This window comes from Geotrypetes seraphini, chromosome 4 (assembly GCF_902459505.1).
Source record: "Geotrypetes seraphini chromosome 4, aGeoSer1.1, whole genome shotgun sequence".
Classification (NCBI taxonomy): domain Eukaryota; kingdom Metazoa; phylum Chordata; class Amphibia; order Gymnophiona; family Dermophiidae; genus Geotrypetes; species Geotrypetes seraphini.
The window spans coordinates 76,178,250-76,197,923 of record NC_047087.1 but is presented as its reverse complement, the minus strand read 5'-3'; positions in this window follow the sequence as shown (position 1 = coordinate 76,197,923).

Sequence of the window (19,674 nt, the reverse complement as noted above, 5' to 3'; positions counted from 1 at the left end):
ACACATACACACACACATACATACACACATACATACCTCCGATTTTATATATATAGATTGATAGAAGGGTGGGTGGGTAAAGTTATGGTTCTATATACTAATTGTATAAAATGGTGCAATCTCTGTAATATTTTTCTGTATTCAATCAAATGTATTACACTGTTGTAGTTTATAAAATAATAAAATTTATTTAAAAAAATAAAAAACAGTACAACACTATATAAGAAACCAAAAGATTGTAATGTGTACTTGCATTTCTCCAGTTTCCACAATAGACAAATGAAAAAGAATCTGCCTTTTAGTCAGTTCCTAAGAATATACAAACTTTGCTCAGACTTCAATGACTTCAGGGTATAAGCTAGAGGTCTGCACGGGAACGGGGATTGCAGGAATCCCGCGGGTTACGCGGGGGTCCCGCGGGAGTCCCCCCTAACCCACGGGACTCCCACGGGGACTCCTCTCTAGTCAACGGGACTCCCACGGGGATGGAAGGCTTTGGAAGCAGGGTTCATCCATATAATATAATGGATACGTCAGCCTTAGTAAAAGAGGGGGTTTATAAGTTAATTACCTGAACAGAAAACAAAAAAAGGGTTCCACCAAAAAGATTCCACAAGGAAAACAGCAGCGCAAACACAAAAGAAACCGTGGAACTGATGATCCTGTCAGAAGTAATTGCTGCTTTTTATGGGGACAGGTGGGGATGGAGGTAATTCCTTGCGGGGATGAGTGGGGACGGAGAGGATCCTGGTGGGGACAGAGAGGATCCTGGTGGGGACGGAGAGGATACGGGCAGGGATGGGCAGGAATAGGTGGGATTTCTGTCCCCGTGCAACTCTCTAGTATAAGCTTCATCTTTGGCTCTGAAATTTACAGAGAGTGAATACCCCAAAGACTGCAGAGATACTGGTCTTGAAAAAGCTATAACAACAAATAGGGACAGCTTACTACATAATCAACCTCACAAACCACAACCAGATCTAATATGTACTCTGTGGTTCTCTCACTATTCTCACAAAAGTAAGAATCTCATTAGGGAATACTGGCATATCCTTGAAGAATATGACTGTTTCAAGGAGAACAAACCTATTATTGCTTATTCAAGGAACCAAAACCTTAGAGAAAAATTAGCTCCGTCAACTCTACCACTTACATTGTTTGAACCCTTACCAGTAACGGGCAGCCACACACCATGTGGCTCCTGCTCTGTTTGCAGGCACTCACTTACATTGTCCACCTTTCAACATCCAACTTAAAACTTCAGCTATTCTTTACATCAGAATACAACTTGCAGTTCCAAACAACTTGCACTTCCAAACAAATAAGAAAGTTTTGTGCATTACAACAACTAACCACAAGATGGCGTGTTTGCGACACAGAGTTACAGCTGCTGAGATTGGAACAAAAAAGACCTTTCCAGTTTGATACAGTAATTCCAGAAGGTTTAAATATAGATTTAATTATTGAAGTTAGCCAGTAGCAATGTGTTCATTTTTCTCATTTCATACAACCTTATCTTTTTTTTTATCATCCTTTCTATATATTTTCTGTTTCCACTAACATCATCAGAAAATGTATTTCTGGCTGATCAGAACAGCGTTTCTGGTGCTTCATTTACCCTGTTTCCACTGACATCGTCAGACAGGGCTGCCATCAGGGCAATACTACCAGTCCTGCATTCAGGGGCCCGGAACTGACAGGGGGCCCGGGCTCCCCCAGGGTCGCAAGCATAGTCTCCTCTCCTTCTCCTTAACTGCCTTGCCGCAGCACACAGCCGAACGGAAGTCTTCTCGATGTCAGCGCTGACGTCGGAAGGAGGGCTTAAGCAAAGCCCTCCCTTCCTCCGACGTCAGCGCTGACATCGGGAAGACTTCCGGTCGGCTGCTTGCGGCAGGGCAGGTAGGGAAAAGGCAGTCGTGTACCGAAGGGGGGGGGGCGGTCCGCCCAGGGTGCAGCCATGGGGCCAGGGGGGGAGAGTGCACAACCGATCAGGTCCCCTTAGCCTTGTGGCGCATCTCCCGACCGACCGACAACAGGCCCGGCCGACAAACCTCCCTGCCCTGCAGCCGCAAATCTAAATTACCTTCTTACAGCAAATTCAATACTCCAGCTGCTGTAAGAAGGTAATTTAGATTTGCGGCTACAGGGCAGGGAGGTTTGTCCGACCGGGCCTGTTCTGTTGTTGGTCGGGTGGGGAAGCGCCACAAAGGTAAGGGGCAGGGAGGGAGAAAGGGAGGAAAGGTGGAATGGAGAAGAAAAGACGCTTAAGGGAAATGGGTAAAACTGAGGGGGGAGAAGGCCGCTGAAAGCACTGGGGAAGACAAAAGGGTAGAGAAGGACACTGAAAGGACATGGGGAAGACAAAGGGGTGGAGAAGGACGCTGAAAGCACATGGGGAAGACAAAGGGGTGGAGAAGGACGCTGAAAGGACATGGGGAAGACGGGGGGTGGTGGAGAAGGACGCTGAAAGGCCATGGGGAAGACGGGGGGGGGGGGTGGAGAAGGACGCTGAAAGGCCATGGGGAAGACAGAGAGGGAGAAGGATGCTGAAAGGACATGGGGAAGATGGGGGGAGAAGGACGCTGAAAGCACATGGGGAAGACAGAGGGGGAGAAGGACCCTGAAAGGACATGGGGAAGACAAAGGGGTGGAGAAGGACGCTGAAAGCACATGGGGAAGACAAAGGGGTGGAGAAGGACGCTGAAAGGACATGGGGAAGACGGGGGGGTGGAGAAGGACGCTGAAAGGCCATGGGGAAGACCGGGGGGGGTGGAGAAGGACGCTGAAAGGCCATGGGGAAGACAGAGAGGGAGAAGGACGCTGAAAGGACATGTGGAAGATGGGGGGGAGAAGGACGCTGAAAGCACATGGGGAAGACAGAGGGGGGAGAAGGACCCTGAAAGGACATGGGGAAGATGGGAAGGGGGAAGAAGGCCTCTGAAAGCACTGGGGAACACAAAGGGGTGGAGAAGGACGCTGAAAGGACATGGGGAAGACAAAGGGGTGGAGAAGGACGCTGAAAGGACATGGGGAAGATGGGAGGGGGGGAGAAGGACGCTGAAAGCACATGGGGAAGACAGAGGGGGAGAAGGACCCTGAAAGGACATGGGGAAGACAAAGGGGTGGAGAAGGATGCTGAAAGGACATGGGAAGACAGGGGGAGAAGGACGCTGAAAGCACATGGGGAAGACAGAGGGGGGAGAAGGACCCTGAAAGGATATGGGGAAGACAAAGGGGTGGAGAAGGACGCTGAAAGGACATGGGGAAGACAGAGGGGGGAGAAGGATGCTGACAGGACATGGGGAAGATGGGGGGGAGAAGGACGCTGAAAGAAAATGGGGAAGAGAGAGTGGGGAGAAGACACTGGCAGGGAAGAAGACATAGATGCCAGACTATGGGGGGAACGGAGGGAAGAAGATGGGTGCCAGATCAATTTGGGAGGGGGAGAAAGGGAGAGGCACAGTAACAGAGCAAATGGAAGACGCAGAAAGAAGAGAGACAGTGGATGGAAGGAATTAAATGAGAACATGAGGAAAGCAGAAACCAGGCAACAAAGGTAGGAAAAAAATTATTTTTTTTTTCTGCTTCAGTATATTAGTTGTGTTGATAAAAATTTATAAACATTAGAGGCTCTGGTAGAAACCCGTTTACAAAGTATGTATTCTTCCCAATTAATATTTCCAAATTAATAAAGTCTTTTTGCTTATTTTTAAATGGGTTTCTACCAGAGCCTTTAATTCAGTAGCATAATTAAATGAAATAACTATTTCTGTAGTTTATAGGGACGGGCGGGGACGGAGGGGATTCCTCACGGGGATGGGCGGGGACGGAGGGGATTCCTCACGGGGACAGGTGGGGACGGAGGGATTCCTCGCGGGGACGGGTGGGATTTCTGTCCCCGCGCAATTTAAACATGCACCTTTCTTCCTCCATCCCATGCACCTTTCTTCCTCCATCCCATAACACACACAGCCTGGTGGTGATGATTAACAGATTGATTCATGAATATATAATGATGTTATGAGTGTGCACCTCTTCCTTCCCATCCTCCTTAGCACGTCACATACAGCATGTAACATTACACAAAGTCTGTGTAATGTAACATGCTGTATGTGACATGCTGAGGAGGATGGGAAGGAAGAGGTGCACACTCATAACATCATTATATATTCATCCATAGCTGCATGTTAATGATGAGCTCACATGCACTTATTTATTATCATAACAAATACATCATCATTAACATGCAGCTGTGGATGTGTAAGGACAGGCTGAGGAGGATGGATGGGAAGGAAGGAAGGTGCACATATCAACATATTGTACATTTTTAACATGCATGATGCAGCTATAGGTAAGCTGAGGAGGATGGGATCATACAGATGTGTATGTTCAGATATGCGCTCAGATGTGTATGTTTAGATATGCGCTCACATATACAGTCAGATGTGTATGTTCAGATATGCGCTCAGATGTGTATGTTTAGATATGCGCTCAGATGTGTTGTTTTTTTCTGATATATTTATTAAGCTTACAGTATTTATAAAAACACATTTAATACTTGTTACAAAAAATATTGTGCAATTGTGATCTACTTCTGGCCTACAAAGGTCAAAAGAAATCCTTAACTGAGATTTTACATTCAAAAGTGAATTATAGCTATTAGCACTATTATTTATTAGTTATTTATTATGCAGATGTTTGTTAGTTTGTTATTAGTTCAGTATTAGACATATGTTAGTTTAGAATAGATAGGTATAGATTAGTTTAGTTTAGGTTAGGTTAGGGCCCTGCTGAAAGAGTCTACCTTGACGTGGTTGCAGGCTTACAAATCTTTTGGTCAAAGAGTGCAGCGACAGAGAAAAGTATGTGTGTATTCGGCCCATGGAAGAAAGGGGGGTCGGGGGGGGGGGAAGGGGTGCGTGGGGGGCCCAATAGGATTGCTCAGTAAGGGGCCCAGAAATTTCTGATGGCGGCCCTGTTGTCAGAACAGCACCTTTCCGGTGCTTCATTTACCCTGTTTCCGCTGATGTCATCAGAATGTGTATGTCAGTCAAACCCATTTCTTCTGACGCCATCAGAGAGCGCATTTCTGGGGTCAGACACACCCAGATCCACTGATATCATCAGAGTGTATTTCCAGTGATGTAGGCAGGGGCGGGGCAAGGGCGGAGCTACACCATTCATTCCTATGGGAGGAGGCAGGACATGGGCGGGGCCTGGGTGAGAGTGGGTGGGATGTGGACAGGGCATGGGTGAGACTTGGGTGACGGTGGGCATGGTTTGGGCAGAGAGTGGGCGGGGTTTTGGTGGGGAGTGGGTATGGTATGTACGGAGAGTCTGCATGGTGTGGGCGTAGTTTAACTCAGAAGTGAACACTGATTGGTCGATCCTTATCTTGACAGCTGACAAACATTTGGGCATGAAGTGTACCCATTATACTACTTCTGTTTTATTTCTGTGTAGAAACTTGTTGATGATATCACTGTTTCATAGGGATCTTGCTGCTAGAAACTGTTTGGTTTCTGTAAAGGACTACAGTAACTCCCTTGTCGAAAAGTGAAAATTGGAGATTTTGGCCTGCTTCCTGTCCGATGGATGGCACCAGAAAGCCTGATCGATGATCTCTTTACCTGTACTGCCTGTGTTTGCTGCAATTATGTATTGATTTGGACACTGAATGGATGTATCCTTTGGGCATGGCTAATCCATCAGGTCCATTCTATACACGTGGAGGGGCATAATTGAAAGGAACATCTAAGTCCCTTTTCGTCTAAGTTGCAAGTCGTCCAAAGTAAAAAAAACAGCTTAGGACACATTTTCAAAAAATACGTCCAAATTTTTTTTTAGTTTCGAAAATTGTATAAGTATACGTCCTGCCGATCTGATTGTCCAAGTCACTAAATCGTCCATCTTTATACCACATTTTCATTCAACTTTTCGTCCACGTCAAAAACGCCTAGAACAAGCCCTGTTTGACATGGGAGGGGTCTGCAAAGTGATGGACTGAACACCGAGACATGACACCTAAATAGTGGGGTACCTTACAGGGCACTGCTGTGAACTTCACAAAAAGGGTGCCATGTCTTCATCTCACTACAGCTCCCTTATAGGTTATGGTGAGCTCCCCCATACCACCTCCATACTCTCCTAGACCTACTTATCTACCACCCCAATAGCCCTTATGGCTGAAGGAGCCACTTATATGCCAGTAAAAAAGTGTTTTGGGGATGTATAGGGGAGTGCACATGTTTCAGTATCAATGCAGTGATTAAAGGGGCTTATGGGCATGGGTCCTTCTCTCCATGGGTCCCTAACCCACCCCCAAGATGGCTTAAGATGCCTCTGTGCAGCACGACTAGGCTTTCCTATGCCAGGCTGCCAGGTGATGATGTTCTGGAGGCACAATTTTCAAGTTGCGATTAATATTTTTATGGGGGCGGGGGGGGGGGGGTGTCGTTGATCACTGGGGTAGTGTGTGGGGGTCTGTATTATGTGTTTGCAGTGATTATCTGGTCACTTTAGATGGTTTATTGTGACTTAGACCATGTTTTAAATGGTCTAAGTCACAACGTCCAAGTTCCGTTGATCCTGTGCTGTATAACTTTCGGTTATACATGCAGTACGACTAAGTCTAAGCTTGCCCACATCCCGCCCAAATCCCACCCTCGACACTCCTCCTGACATGCCCTGTTTAGCTATGGTCGTTCAGCGGCACTATGAAGGCATAGGTCGTTTAGAAATACGTCCAAAACCTGGTTTTATTATCGTCACTTGGACATTTTTGACTGATGATCATCCAAATGCCGACTTAGGCCGGTTTTTGGATGTTTTCCTCTTTCGACTATGAGCCCCATAATATTTGCATCATCCATGTGCATTAACCCCATGTAATATTTAATAGCTGCTAGGATGTTATTAATTCTAAAATCCATTTACTTACATAAAACTCTTATAGTGAACAGAAAATGTTTTTGTAAAAATTGCCTGAACTATTTATTGGTATACAAGTAATGGCTAGCTGTAAGCAGAGCTGACAGGGGTAGCCGCACTGGGTCCCATGTTCCTAGGAACCTTGTGCTTAACTGAGTCAGCATTGCAACTGGTAGCCGACCATGTTAAAACTTCTTTTCCCTTTCCATTTTCATCTCCTTCTTTCTCTCTCCTCCTCCCCATTAGTAATCCTGCTCTTCCTCACACAGCTTACAATAGAATTAAAGAATTATTTTTAAATAAATAAATCCCTGACACCTCATTTGAATTCTTAAGTCCTGGGTGGGGGCAACAAACTGGTCTATACAGAGCCCCAGAATTTTTAAGGCTAATCCTGGTTCTGTTCCCGTCCCCGCGGATCACCACGGGAAACCATCTTCATGTCATTCTTTAAGGAGAGAGGGAAGAATCAGAGTATGAATGGCCACAACCACTGACCCGCAAGCTTTGCGTTGAAGAATGCTGGTGTAGAAGGACTGAGGTTGAAATAGACACTACAGAATGACAGTCTCTGGTATCCAGAGCAGATATTGTGATGTCATAATGCCTCATTCCACCAGTGCCTAAGAGCCAATCACATCAGTGATGTCACAATGGCTTCATTATCCTTGGCTCACTTAAGAATGAGAGTATGAATGGCCACAACCACTGACCCGCAAGCTTTGCTTTGAATAATGCTGGTGTAGAAGGACAGAGGATGAAATAAACACTAGAAAATGACATGGGTTTATTTCCCGCGATTATCCGCGGGGACGGGAACGGTGATGAATTTTGTCACCGTGTCATTCTCTAATAATTATCAAAGGAAACCTATGGGATTTTTTTTAAACTATAGATTAGTAGTGCCTGTTATTTGCAGAAGAGCCCATAGGATTAAAATGGGTCCTGTAGCAGAACATGAGCTAATTTTTATTAAAAGACTTCCTATATTTATGCTTTCCCTTGGGAAACTGGTATAATGTGCATATGTAGTGGCTTCAGCAAATTGGGCAGCTTGTTTTAAAATAGCTTCTTTCTTCAGAAATAACTAAAATCCATCATAATCAAGGGCTCCTTTTACTATAAGGCGGTAGAGGTTTCTACCGTGGGCTGGCAACATAAATGCTCCAACACTCATAGAATTTGTGTGAGCGTTGGAGCTTTTACATCACCGGCCCACACTAAGAAACCCTAGTGCCATTTAGTAACACCCAGCGTAAGAGAGTAGAAATAGCAGATTTCACTTGCGTTTTTGGATTACGGATCAGTTTATTTGCCATACCGCCTTTAAATAAGGCTATCTAAGCGGTACACAATAGAAATAGGCTATCATTTGCAATATATAATAATACGTTCAATATATGAAAGACAGAAGGGAGACTTAGCACTAATCAAAAAGTGGAGAAAAGGACCTCAGTGTCGCTCAGAGTCAATTCAAACAATCGAAACTGAGGACAATCAAGCTTCACATTGAAATGTGAAGATGAGAACACATCCTCGGTCCAGAAAAACTCCACAAAATACATAAATGTAATCTTTCAAATGCTTTAAATATAGAATAATAGCAAAAAGAAAGCCACACTTATCTTCCTTTTCTTGCTTAGAGTGTCTCCACAACCTGACTTTATATCAGAAGAAGAGGCGATACTGGTAGGATACTTGTGAAACTTTTCACAGTGAGTATTCAGTCCACATATAGGGATATAGGGATACCATTAATTTTTTTGATCTCTATATGTAGACTGAATACTCACTGTGAAAAGTTTCACGAGTATCCTGTTTCTCACAGCGATTGGCCAGCTAGGATTCCTGACCCTCCTCCTACTTTAGAAAGTTAGAAGTCAATATTCACAGTGATTTAACCATCCAGGAGAGGCTCCTGGATTCTTAAATCACTTGTGTGGGGCTACCACTGGTGCTGTTATCACCATTAACTGCTAAAGCTGTAACCAGCTATTTTGATGGACTTATCTGATAAGTAATAATAAATACAGATGCTCCACTTATTAATTTAAGATCACTATCCCAACGGAAGAAAAAGCCTCAGGTATTATCACGGCAGAGCATGAATGCTCAAACCTCCTCCACCCACATCATCGGCAAAAAAACCTCTGGAGGGAATGTGCTATAACCACTACTCTTTTGTGCAGGACTGAGATCACTAGCCACGTGTTTATGTTGTAAAGGTACAAGTGATACAAAGTTTTATCCAACATTTGACGGTATACAACCGTTTCTTCAGGGCTTTATCAATTTTCACTTCCCCACATATATCTGTGAAAACAAACATACGATCTTTTTATGTGTCTCCTTATAATATCTTAATATATAATAGATGTATACAGCCGTACTACTCACTGTGTTGCTTGCTTTCTCACTCTTATCAGCGTCCTGTCGCTGTAGTGGTTTCTCTTACTTAATTTAATGAGAGCTCCACTAATCACTCTGCTCCACGTGGTTCATGTGAGGGACATTGGCTACTCTTCATTGATTGGCTAGCTCAGCCCAAGCAATCCTGGATAGGTCTTCTCAGAAGCGCGGTTCTTTAAATCTCATTCTCTGAAGCTATATGCTTTACATGTTTAGTAGAAATACATGTTTAGTAGAAATAATACCAATTAAATCTTTAGGTATTACAGAGTCAAACTCATAAATCCATTATTGCTCCTTTTGTTGAAGATATAGCTGTCTGTTCCCTCCCCGTTTATCTTGTTCTACGTCAGGGGTGTCCAATGTCGGTCCTCGAGGGCCGCAGTCCAGTCGGATTTTCAGGATTTCCCTAATGAATATACATGAGGTCTATTTGCATGCACTGCTTTCATTGTATGCTAATAGATCTCATGCATATTCATTGGGGAAATCCTGAAAATCCGACTGGATTGCGGCCCTCGAGGACCGACATTGGACACCCCTGTTCTACGTGATCAAGTACATAACGAAGCTGGAAAAAAATCATGATTGTGATTTAAGCAGTATTGTACCATCGGGGCTTGCGTGATTTGCCTGTTGATCGCATTCCTGTGCTCATTTAACCGAATCCTTAATTGTCTACGTGTTTGATCTATGTAAACTCTGGAGCATGGACACACTATGCAGTATATTACAAATTCGGTCACACATGTCTCATATTTAAATGTATATCTCTTATGGTTTAAGGGATTAATGAACTCCATTGATGTCACCATAATTGCACAATTCATGCAATTACCACAGGCAGTGTGCCCTGGCTGTACTTTAGGTCTGCTATCTTTATCTCTCAATACAGCGGGACTCAGTTCTTCCTTTAAGTTCACTCCCCTTTTATAAGCCAATCATAAGATGTGCTTATCTGAGAAGTGCCATATATTCAGCACTTAACTGCCTAGGAAAACCGGAAATCAGACTTCATAAAATTCAGTCCTATCCTTATCTGATTTCACCAAGGCAGTTAAGGGCTGAATATCAATCTTAGCAGGGTAAGGGATGGCTGGCCGAGCAAGCCTGGATATTCAATACAGGTCCTTGCACTGAATATCTGGGCATAATACCAGCTGCCGGTTGAATTTTACCCCTTAGCATTCATTTTCCACAAAAATTTCAGAACCAGCTGGTAACCTGAGTCAATAGCAGCTTACGCAGTGTTCTGTTGTCACAGCCAATGCATCCTATTAGGGCACTACAAGAAATTTCAGCTGATCTTTGTAGAGTTGTTACTGGAAAGTGTAATGCATTGGGTGTCCATTAGGTGTCAGCCTACAATTGCTAAAAAGCAGTGTACACATCTGAAAAAAAAAAAAAAAAAAAGTGTCAAGTTTTGATAACATAAAAATAAAATAGAAGGACACACATGTCTACTTAGTCAGTGCTATGGAAAAGATACAATTAGCAGTTTAATTGTGGTGATAATACATACTATTTAGTGAAAAGAATGTCAACTGTGTAAATGATGCACCTTTAATTCCCTATTCAGAAATATTTAACAGTAATAATATTAATTGGTTGTCCTTCTCTGATCCCCTGCTTTTAGTTCTAAGACCTTTATTTAATTTGTTTTCTTTCTCGTTTTCCCCAAAGAGCTTAGAATGGGTTACAGGTTAAATATATATAAACATAATATAAAGTTTACAGGTTACAATTTGCCATAGTTATCCTTAACAATGCAAGCTTTTTTTCAAAACAAGTTTTTATCCTAACTAGACACACAGTTTAGCTATTATAGAAAGCTCATTGAAGGTACTTATGTTTTAATCTCATGTAGATTATTCTAAGTAACAGTTTTTTGCACTCAAGAAATGAAATCAAACAATGGAATCTTTTATTTTCTGATTTTGTACTAACCTCTGCTGGATTCATAAAGTACCAAAAGAAAACTTGCATTACTACCCCCTCTTTTACTAAGGCGTGCTAGCCGATTTAGCGCATGCTAAATGCTAATGCAACCATAATGTAACCACCATTTTTAACTCTTTTGTAATCCGCCTTGAACTGCAAGGTAATGGCAGAATAGAAATCTCTAATGCAATGTAATGTAATTATATTCAATGGACATGTTAGCATTTAGCATGTGCTAAATCTGCTAGTGCACCTTAGTAAAAGAGGGGGTAAGGGAGATACTTTTTATGACTCCGTTTTGCTGCTTGGGTAGGTGAGATAGATGAGAGTTGTAATAAATCTTCCCATCCCCCATGTAGCTCTTTCCCTAGGTACAATAGTCTCTACTTAGGGCCTCTTCTATTAAACTGCTCTAGCATTTTCTAGCTCGGGAAGCCGCGCTGAATGGCCCGCGCTGCTCCCAACACTCATAGAGTTTCTATGAGCGTCAGGAGCAGCGCGGGCCATTCAGCGCAGCTCTCTGCGCTAAAAACTGCTAGTGCAGTTTAATAGAAGAGGGGGTTAGAGTGGTGTCAAATGCTTTCCACTCTTTATAAAGCAATGAGGTTTGGCTGCAAAAGGCCATGATAAAATAATAAATGATGACAGAGAAAAAGCAAACTGGCCCAGTGTGCTCAGTCTTAATTCTTCCACTTTGGGTAAATAGGCATAGAAATCCCTAAACTCCAGCTCCCAACTTTCATGTCAGATCCCTAACAGGAGAAAAAGTAGATCTGTTTTCTGCAATTCATTTCCAGGCATGAACAATATTTCTCCCAAGTCTACCTAGTTAATACATTTTTTACAGCTTTTCATCCAGAAACTTGTGAAACTTCTTTTGAATCCCACTATGTTGTTTGCTGCTTTAACCATATCCTATGGCAACAGTTTCCATACTTTTCTTATCTAATCTAATCTGGAATTTCTGATTAGCACTATGTCCAAACAGATTCAAAGTGACTTACAATTTGAAATTATGGATATATAATCTGGTATGTTGCATATCAAATAGGAGAAGATACAATGCTATAGAGAAACAGGAATTATTCAATTATTGAGTAGTGCAGAGGTAGTTAATAGACTTGAGCTGGTAGGTTGTGTAGTATAGTTGGCACTGAGATAGGGGGCACCGAGGGCCCGAGAGTTGATTGTCGGTAGAGTATATGGAGTTGAAGAAGTAGGTCTTTAGCTGCTTATGAAATGTGAGGTAGTTTGGTTGGTCTGATGGTTGTTGGGAGATTGTTCCATGTTTTTGCACCAATATATGTGAACATAGTGTTAAATATGCATTTGTACTTCAGGTTAAGGGGAGGTTCAACTGGAGCTTGTCGAGATTTCTGGGCAAAGAGGACTATATTGAGGAGAATAAGTGAATAACTGGTATGGCGGTGCTTCCACTGAGCATGTGGAACATTATACAGGAGATATTGAAATTTATTCAGGCTGAGACAGGTAGCCAATGTAGTTGTTTGTGGTGGGTAGAGATTGAATCTTATGTGTCATGTCAAGAAAAAATTTTCTAAACTGCATTCAGTTTATTGGGTTTTTCTTTCTCTGGAGCGTACTCTTGGTCTTGCTTTGTTGGACAGGGTAAACCACAATTTCCTACTTAACATTTCTGCCCCACTCATAATTTTATAAAATTCTATCATATCTTTTTAGTTATCTTTTCTACAAGCCAAAAGGTCTTAACCTGTTTAGCCTCTCTTCATAAGGGAAGTGTTCCATCCCCTTTATCATTTTGTTACCCTTCTCTGAACCTTTGCTAGTTGCACTATGTATGGGTCTCATTTTCAAAAAAGAAAAATGTTCAATTTGCTATTTTCAAAACCTATTTTCTAGACAGATTTCTATACAGTTCAACTGCAATTCAACTAAATCTCAAGGGTGTTTGTTAGAGGCATGGTGGGGGTGAGACTGGGATGGGCTTATGCCTGGAAGTTTTTCTGCTGTAATCAAACATTTAAGCATACGAGCGTCTAGGGCATAGACCAGATGACCACTGGTGGGATGTAAGCATGACACCCTCCATACTCCCCCAGTGGTCACTGACCCCCCTCCAGCACCTCAAATATGTAAATAAAACAGTGCATACCTGCCTGTATGACAACTTCAGATATTAGGACCAGTACTAGTAGTGCAGCAAGCAGGTTCCTCAAGTAGCCTGGTGGGTGGTATAGTGAACCATAGAGAAGGGAAATCAGGCCCTATAATTGTAGTGGAGCATGTGAGCCTTCCAAATCCCATCCTAACCCCATTGTACCCACATATAGGTGTCACCTGCAGGCAGTGGCATAGCGAGGGTGAGTGGCACCCCTCCCTGCCCTCTTCTCTGCCCCCACTCCTTCCCGATCCCCCTGCCATGGACGTCCCCCCTTCCCTTCCCCGATACCTCTTTAGTTTTCCGGCATGAGCAGCATCACAAACTTCCTGTCCGCGTCGTGTCGGCTCTCCCTCCACCATCACTTCCTAGGCACGGAATCTAGATGTGATGTCAGAGAGAGCCGACGCCGATGCAGGCAGTAGGTTTGTGATACTGCTCACGCCGGGAAAATTAAAGAGGTACGAGGGAAAGGGAGGGAAGGGGCACACACGTGCAGTACGCGGGTCAGGATGGAGTGGAGGGGGGAACAGAGAGGAGGACGGGTGCCAGCACCGGGGAAAGACCGTCCCCCTCTCCATCTTACTACACTACTGCCTGCAGGTACAAGGACTATTGGTGTGGTGTACAGTAGAGAGTTGCGCGGGGACAGAAATCCCACCCGTCCCCACCCGTCCCCGCCAAAGTCCCACCCATCCCCACCCGTCCCCGTGAGGACTCCCACCCGTCCCCGCGAAAAATCCCTCCGTCCCCACCCGTCCCCGCGAGGAATCTCCTCCGTCCCCGCCCGTCCCCGCGAGGAATCCCCTACGTCCCCGCCTGTCCCTATAAACTACAGAAATAGTTATTTCATTTAATTATGCTACTGAATTAAAGGCTCTGGTAGAAACCCATTTAAAAATAAGCAAAAAGACTTTATTAATTTGGAAATATTAATTGGGAAGAATACATACTTTGTAAACGGGTTTCTACCAGAGCCTCTAATGTTTATAAATTTTTATCAACACAACTAATATACTACTTTATCCTTAAGCAAAAAAAAAAAAAAAATAATAATTTTTTTCCTACCTTTATTGACTGGTTTCTGCTTTCTTCATGTTCTCATTCAATTCCTTCCATCCACTGCCTCTCTTCTCTCTGTGTCTTCCATTTGCTCTGTTACTGTGCCTCTCCCTTTCTCCCCCTTCCCAAATTGGTCTGGCACCCATCTTTTTCCCTCCGCTCCCCCCATAGTCTGGCACCTCTGTCTTCTTCCCTGCCAGCGTCTTCTTCCCATTCCCTATTCCCCATTTCCTTTCAGTGTCCTTCTCCCCCACCATCTTCCCCATGTCCTGTCAGGCAGCATCCTTCTCCCCCCTCTGCCTTCCCCATGTCCTTTCAGCATCCTTCTCCCCCCTCTGTCTTCCCCGTGTCCTTTCAGCGGCCTTCTCCCCCCTCTGTCTTCCCCATGTCCTTTCAGCGGCCTTCTCCACCCCTGTTTTCCCCATGTCCTTTCAGTGGCATTCTCCACCCCTTTGTCTTCCCCAGTGCTTTCAGGGTCCTTCCCCCCCCTCCTCCCGTTTACCCAATGTCCTTTCAGCGTTCTTTTCCACCCCTTTGTCTTCCCCAGTGCTTTCAGCGGCCTTCTCCCCCCTTAAGCGTCTTTTCTTCTCCACTCCACCTTTCCTCCCTCCCTGCCTCCACCTTTGTGGCGCTTTTGCACCCGACCGACAACAGAACAGGCCCGGTCGGACAAATCTCCCTGTCCTGTAGCCGCGAATCTAAATTACCTTCTTACAGCAGCTGGAGTAGTGAAGCTGCTGTAAGAGGTAATTTAGATTCGCGGCTACAGGGCAGGGAGATTTGTCGGCCGGGCCTGTTGTCGGTCGATCGGGGGACCTGACCGGCTGTGCACATTCTCCGGGGCAGACCGCCCCCTCCCCCTTCTTTCGTACGCCATTGCCTTCTCCCTACCTGCCCTGCCACACACAGCTGACCGGAAGTCTTCCTGATGTCAGCGCTGACGTCGGAGGAAGGGAAGGCTTTGCTTAAGCCCTCCCTCCGACGTCAGCGCTGACATCGGGAAGATTTCCGTTCAGCTGTGTGCTGCGACAGGGCAGGTAAGGAGAAGGAGACTACCCTCGCGGCTCGAGTGCACTGCGATCCAACCACGCAGGAACCCCGCGACCCTCGGAGGCGTCCCCACGGGATCCCCGTGACCCTAGGGGGCGTCCCCACGGGATCCCCGCGACCCTAGGGGGCGTCCCCACGGGATCCCCGTGACCCAAAGGGGGAATCCACGGGATTCCTGTCATCCCCGTTCCCGTGCAGCTCTCTAGTGTACAGTTGGGTACATTGAGTTTTAGGTGAGTCTTGGTGGGCTTACCATAAAATATAGGATGGATGCACTGAGCACAAAGACTTTGAAAAAACAAGATAGACATTTTGCAGTTTTGAAAATGAGACAAAACCAAAGAAAATTGACCCCAAGATATCCACAGAGAAAAAAGTCCAAAAGAAACAAAAAAAAAACACTGTGGAGTGACGATATTCTTAATCTTGCCACCGTCCCAACACAAGATTTTAGACTAACTTATATTCTCTTTCAACTGTAATTGAATTCCAGATCAAATGTTTTTCACTTCGCATCTCAAGCACAAAAACGGTATGTTCCTCACCTTGTATCCTAAGCACTGACTGTATGTTTCTTGCATCTTGTATCTCAAGCTCTGACCGCATGTGTCTCTCACCTTGTATCTCATGTACTGACAAAATGTATCTTTTGTAAACCGCTTTGAACTTCACGGTATAGCGGTATATATGAAATAAATTATTATTATTATTATTATATTCCTGAAATGGACTTTATTATGTCAAAGTTCCGAAAGAACAACAAAGCAATACTCATAAAAATAAGATGATCCACACAAAAAACCTAAAGGACCTAGTCCGCTGAAAGTGTAGGACCCAACACAGTCCGCGTTTCGACAATATAGTCTTCTTCAGGAGTCCTTGAAAAGTCCTATGGTGGTAAGCACATGAAAAAACTGATATGTAGAGACGTATGAGAAAAATGCTGCTGAAATCAAAGCAAATAAGACCGCACACGAAAAGGAGAGGTGTTTAAATACAGAGGGCAGGAGCTCAATCTGCTTTGATTTCAGCAGTGTTTTTCTCATGGTCTTATTTGCTTTGATTTCAGCAGCGTTGTTCTCCAAAGGGGTGTGACTGTGGGAGGGGCGTGAGCGAGTCAGGGGGTGTTCCCAGAAATGAGGCACCATGCTATAGAATACCTACATTTACACCCCTAACTGCCGTTAGATGGCACGAGTATTTACACCAGCCTTTGACAGGTCCATGTGCTTGCACCCAAAGTCAGGCGTGAAATGCGCATTAAGACAGTGTTCTATGTAGGGGTGGGCAGCCTCAGTCCTTAAGGGCCACAATCCAGTCAGGTTTTCAGGATTTCCCCAATGAATATGCATGAGATCTATTTGCATGCCCTTCCTCCATTGTTTGCAAATAGATCTCATGCATATTCATTGGGGAAATCCTGGAAACCCAATTGGATCAAGCCCGCATTGCCCACCCCTGCTTGCTTCACGCAGAACGCTCTTTACAAAATACTAGCTTAGCATGGATCATCCCAGCGCCTATCTTTGGACGCCATTTATTGAATCTATCCCAGTGTGTGGACACACTAAAGATGCATGCAGAGGCATAATAATATTTTCAGTTTTGTTCTTCATCCCTTTTTAGATAATCTATGATAGGGTTACCAGATTTTCCATTCGGAAAATCCGGACTCCTTAGGCCCGTCCCATGCCCTCCCAGTTCCTCCCATTCCTGCCCCATCATGACCCAGACCCGCCCTCCAATCCCGCCCTAGCCCCACCCCTGCTGCCTGCTCTGGTTGGGCAGGAGGGCATCCGCGCAAGCGTGCATGCAACGCAATGATGCCATGTGCACGCATGCACATGTGATATCATCGTGTTGCCCTCCTATCCAACGGCGATTTTGAGGGAGGCTTTTCAAAACCCGGACAAAGATTGGGGATGAGGATATACATCTTCTTCCTCTCTCCCAAAGTTTTAGAATCTGACCTATAGAAATTCCTTCCCCTTCCAGAGTCAGAACTATCCTAAAGAATTTGCAGCCTCGTTCCCACCAGAATTTAAAATAGTGAGCAACAGACTTTCCTACCAAAATTCAAATTTGTAACCAATTAACTTTCCCGCTTCAATTTCCCATCAAAATTACCTCAAACTCCAGCCAATCAGGTTTGAGAACTCACTATATATAAAGACAAATACCAGACTCCAAAGCATGCCCTGAAGAAAGCCAAAGCAAGATGGCCGAAATGCTGGCTCCACATACTCAGAAGTGGCAAGGCCCAAACAACTTCAACAATCAAACTGCAGCATTTCTCAAGCAAAGGGGCATGCGTTTGCTCCACAGTGTTTGTGGAAATTCAACCCAAACCCAGTTTCTTTACTGGACAATAAACTGCTTTAAAAATAAGAAGAATGTAAGTGGTATCGCAACAGCTTCTGCTTGGAGTAGAATTCAAGGGAACGATAGTCCCATCTAACTCAACTACGAATGCCTGCAGTGCAGCCCTACCTGACCCCTGAAACATCTACAGGAGGGATTCTGCAGATGAAGACATCCCTCTCTCTCAAGCAAAACAAAAGGGGGGAAAAAAGAAAAAAGTGAACATTTCAGCCCTGGGAGCAATGCCTTTCATTGTATCCCCAAGTCTAACCAAGACCATCATCATGTTTTCCGGAGAGAGTGAGTATATGTTCAATGTGTTTTCTGCAGAAGTGCTAGGCCTTAGTCAAAATAGACTTTTTTTTTCCATTTTGTACCTACAAATAAACTCTTTATTGAATAAGAATTGCACTTCCAAGTCTTTGCATATGGAAGGAAGGTGAGCTAGAGATCAGGGGCTAGAGCAGGGTATCACAAACTGTGTGCCTCCTGAGATTTCAAGTGTGCCATGGTACACTGGGAAGGAGGAGAAGCGCTGGTGCCAGCTGACTGCCTACAGACGTGCCTCTCATGGCGAGAGGCACGTCCTGTAGGCAATCAGTGGGTGCCAACACCTATCCTTCTCTCTAGCCCTCTTCCCTTCTGGCACCCCCCCCACTGGCGTCTCAGGGCCCGCCTAGAGGGCCTTTACACAAGCGTGAACATCGAGATGATGATGTCACACAAGCGCATGATGGCATCACGGCAATATCCATGCACTTGCAGGTGCTTCGAGCCACGTCCACTACCTGTAGTGTGCCATGGCTTGAGAAAGTTTGCGGGACACTGGACTAGAGGGTGAAGGAGAGTACAGTCATAACGAGGAAATTACAGCTGGGTCCATAGCTGTTAAAAATATCCAAAGAATGGCATAAGGTGTACAGACTTCCAGAAGGACTGATCTGCAGCAGAAAAAAAAGCCCAGCAAAAAGGCTAGTAGCACCAAGAGAATCACTAAGACATGAGATTTCATGGGACTGCTTTTGGAGCACTATAAAGCCAATAATATATCCAACTTGGATATAATGTGATAAAATCACAGAACCTGAGGAACCACAATACTGCAGAGAAGCCCGCTGGCCAAACTTTCAAACTCTAGATATACAATATTTAAGGAGTTCTCTAGCCATTTGCTAAGACTTGTATCAAGGTTTTGCCATCTGCTAATGCTTAAAAAATGGGAGCACTGTACAGCCAAGAAAATCTTTCTAAACTGCTCCAGTGTGTGTTATTTGGGGTTCCATAGCACAAACTGGAGTCATTTTGAAATATTTTCTAGCTCTCTTGTTTAAGTGGTCTAGCTCTAACCAGTCATCTAGACTGTATACAAATGTGGGTACCAGCTATGTACTTCCTTAATACCTGAGCATATACAGCAGAACTCATCTTCTGAAGAAGCTAGAGAAGCCTCAGGAATCCATTTCATTGGAATACACTTGTAAACAGAAGGGCTGCCATTTTGTTTCTAATGATCACATCAATAAGAGGATAATTCTTAGTGCTAAGTTGTCTGTACCCCATAATACTAATTGCAACAACTAGAAAATGATATGTATCAGTATTCTCTTTAGTTTTATGAAAGGCAATCCAATAAGCCCTCAGTTCCAGTGACTTCTATGCACTAGTTGTACATTTCCTGCTTTGCTAATCGCTTGCTGGTAGAAGAATTAAATCTTAAAACAGCAGCCCAAGGCTAAGCATGACACCAAAAGGCTGCAGCTGTCCTCTGTGTCTCCGATCAC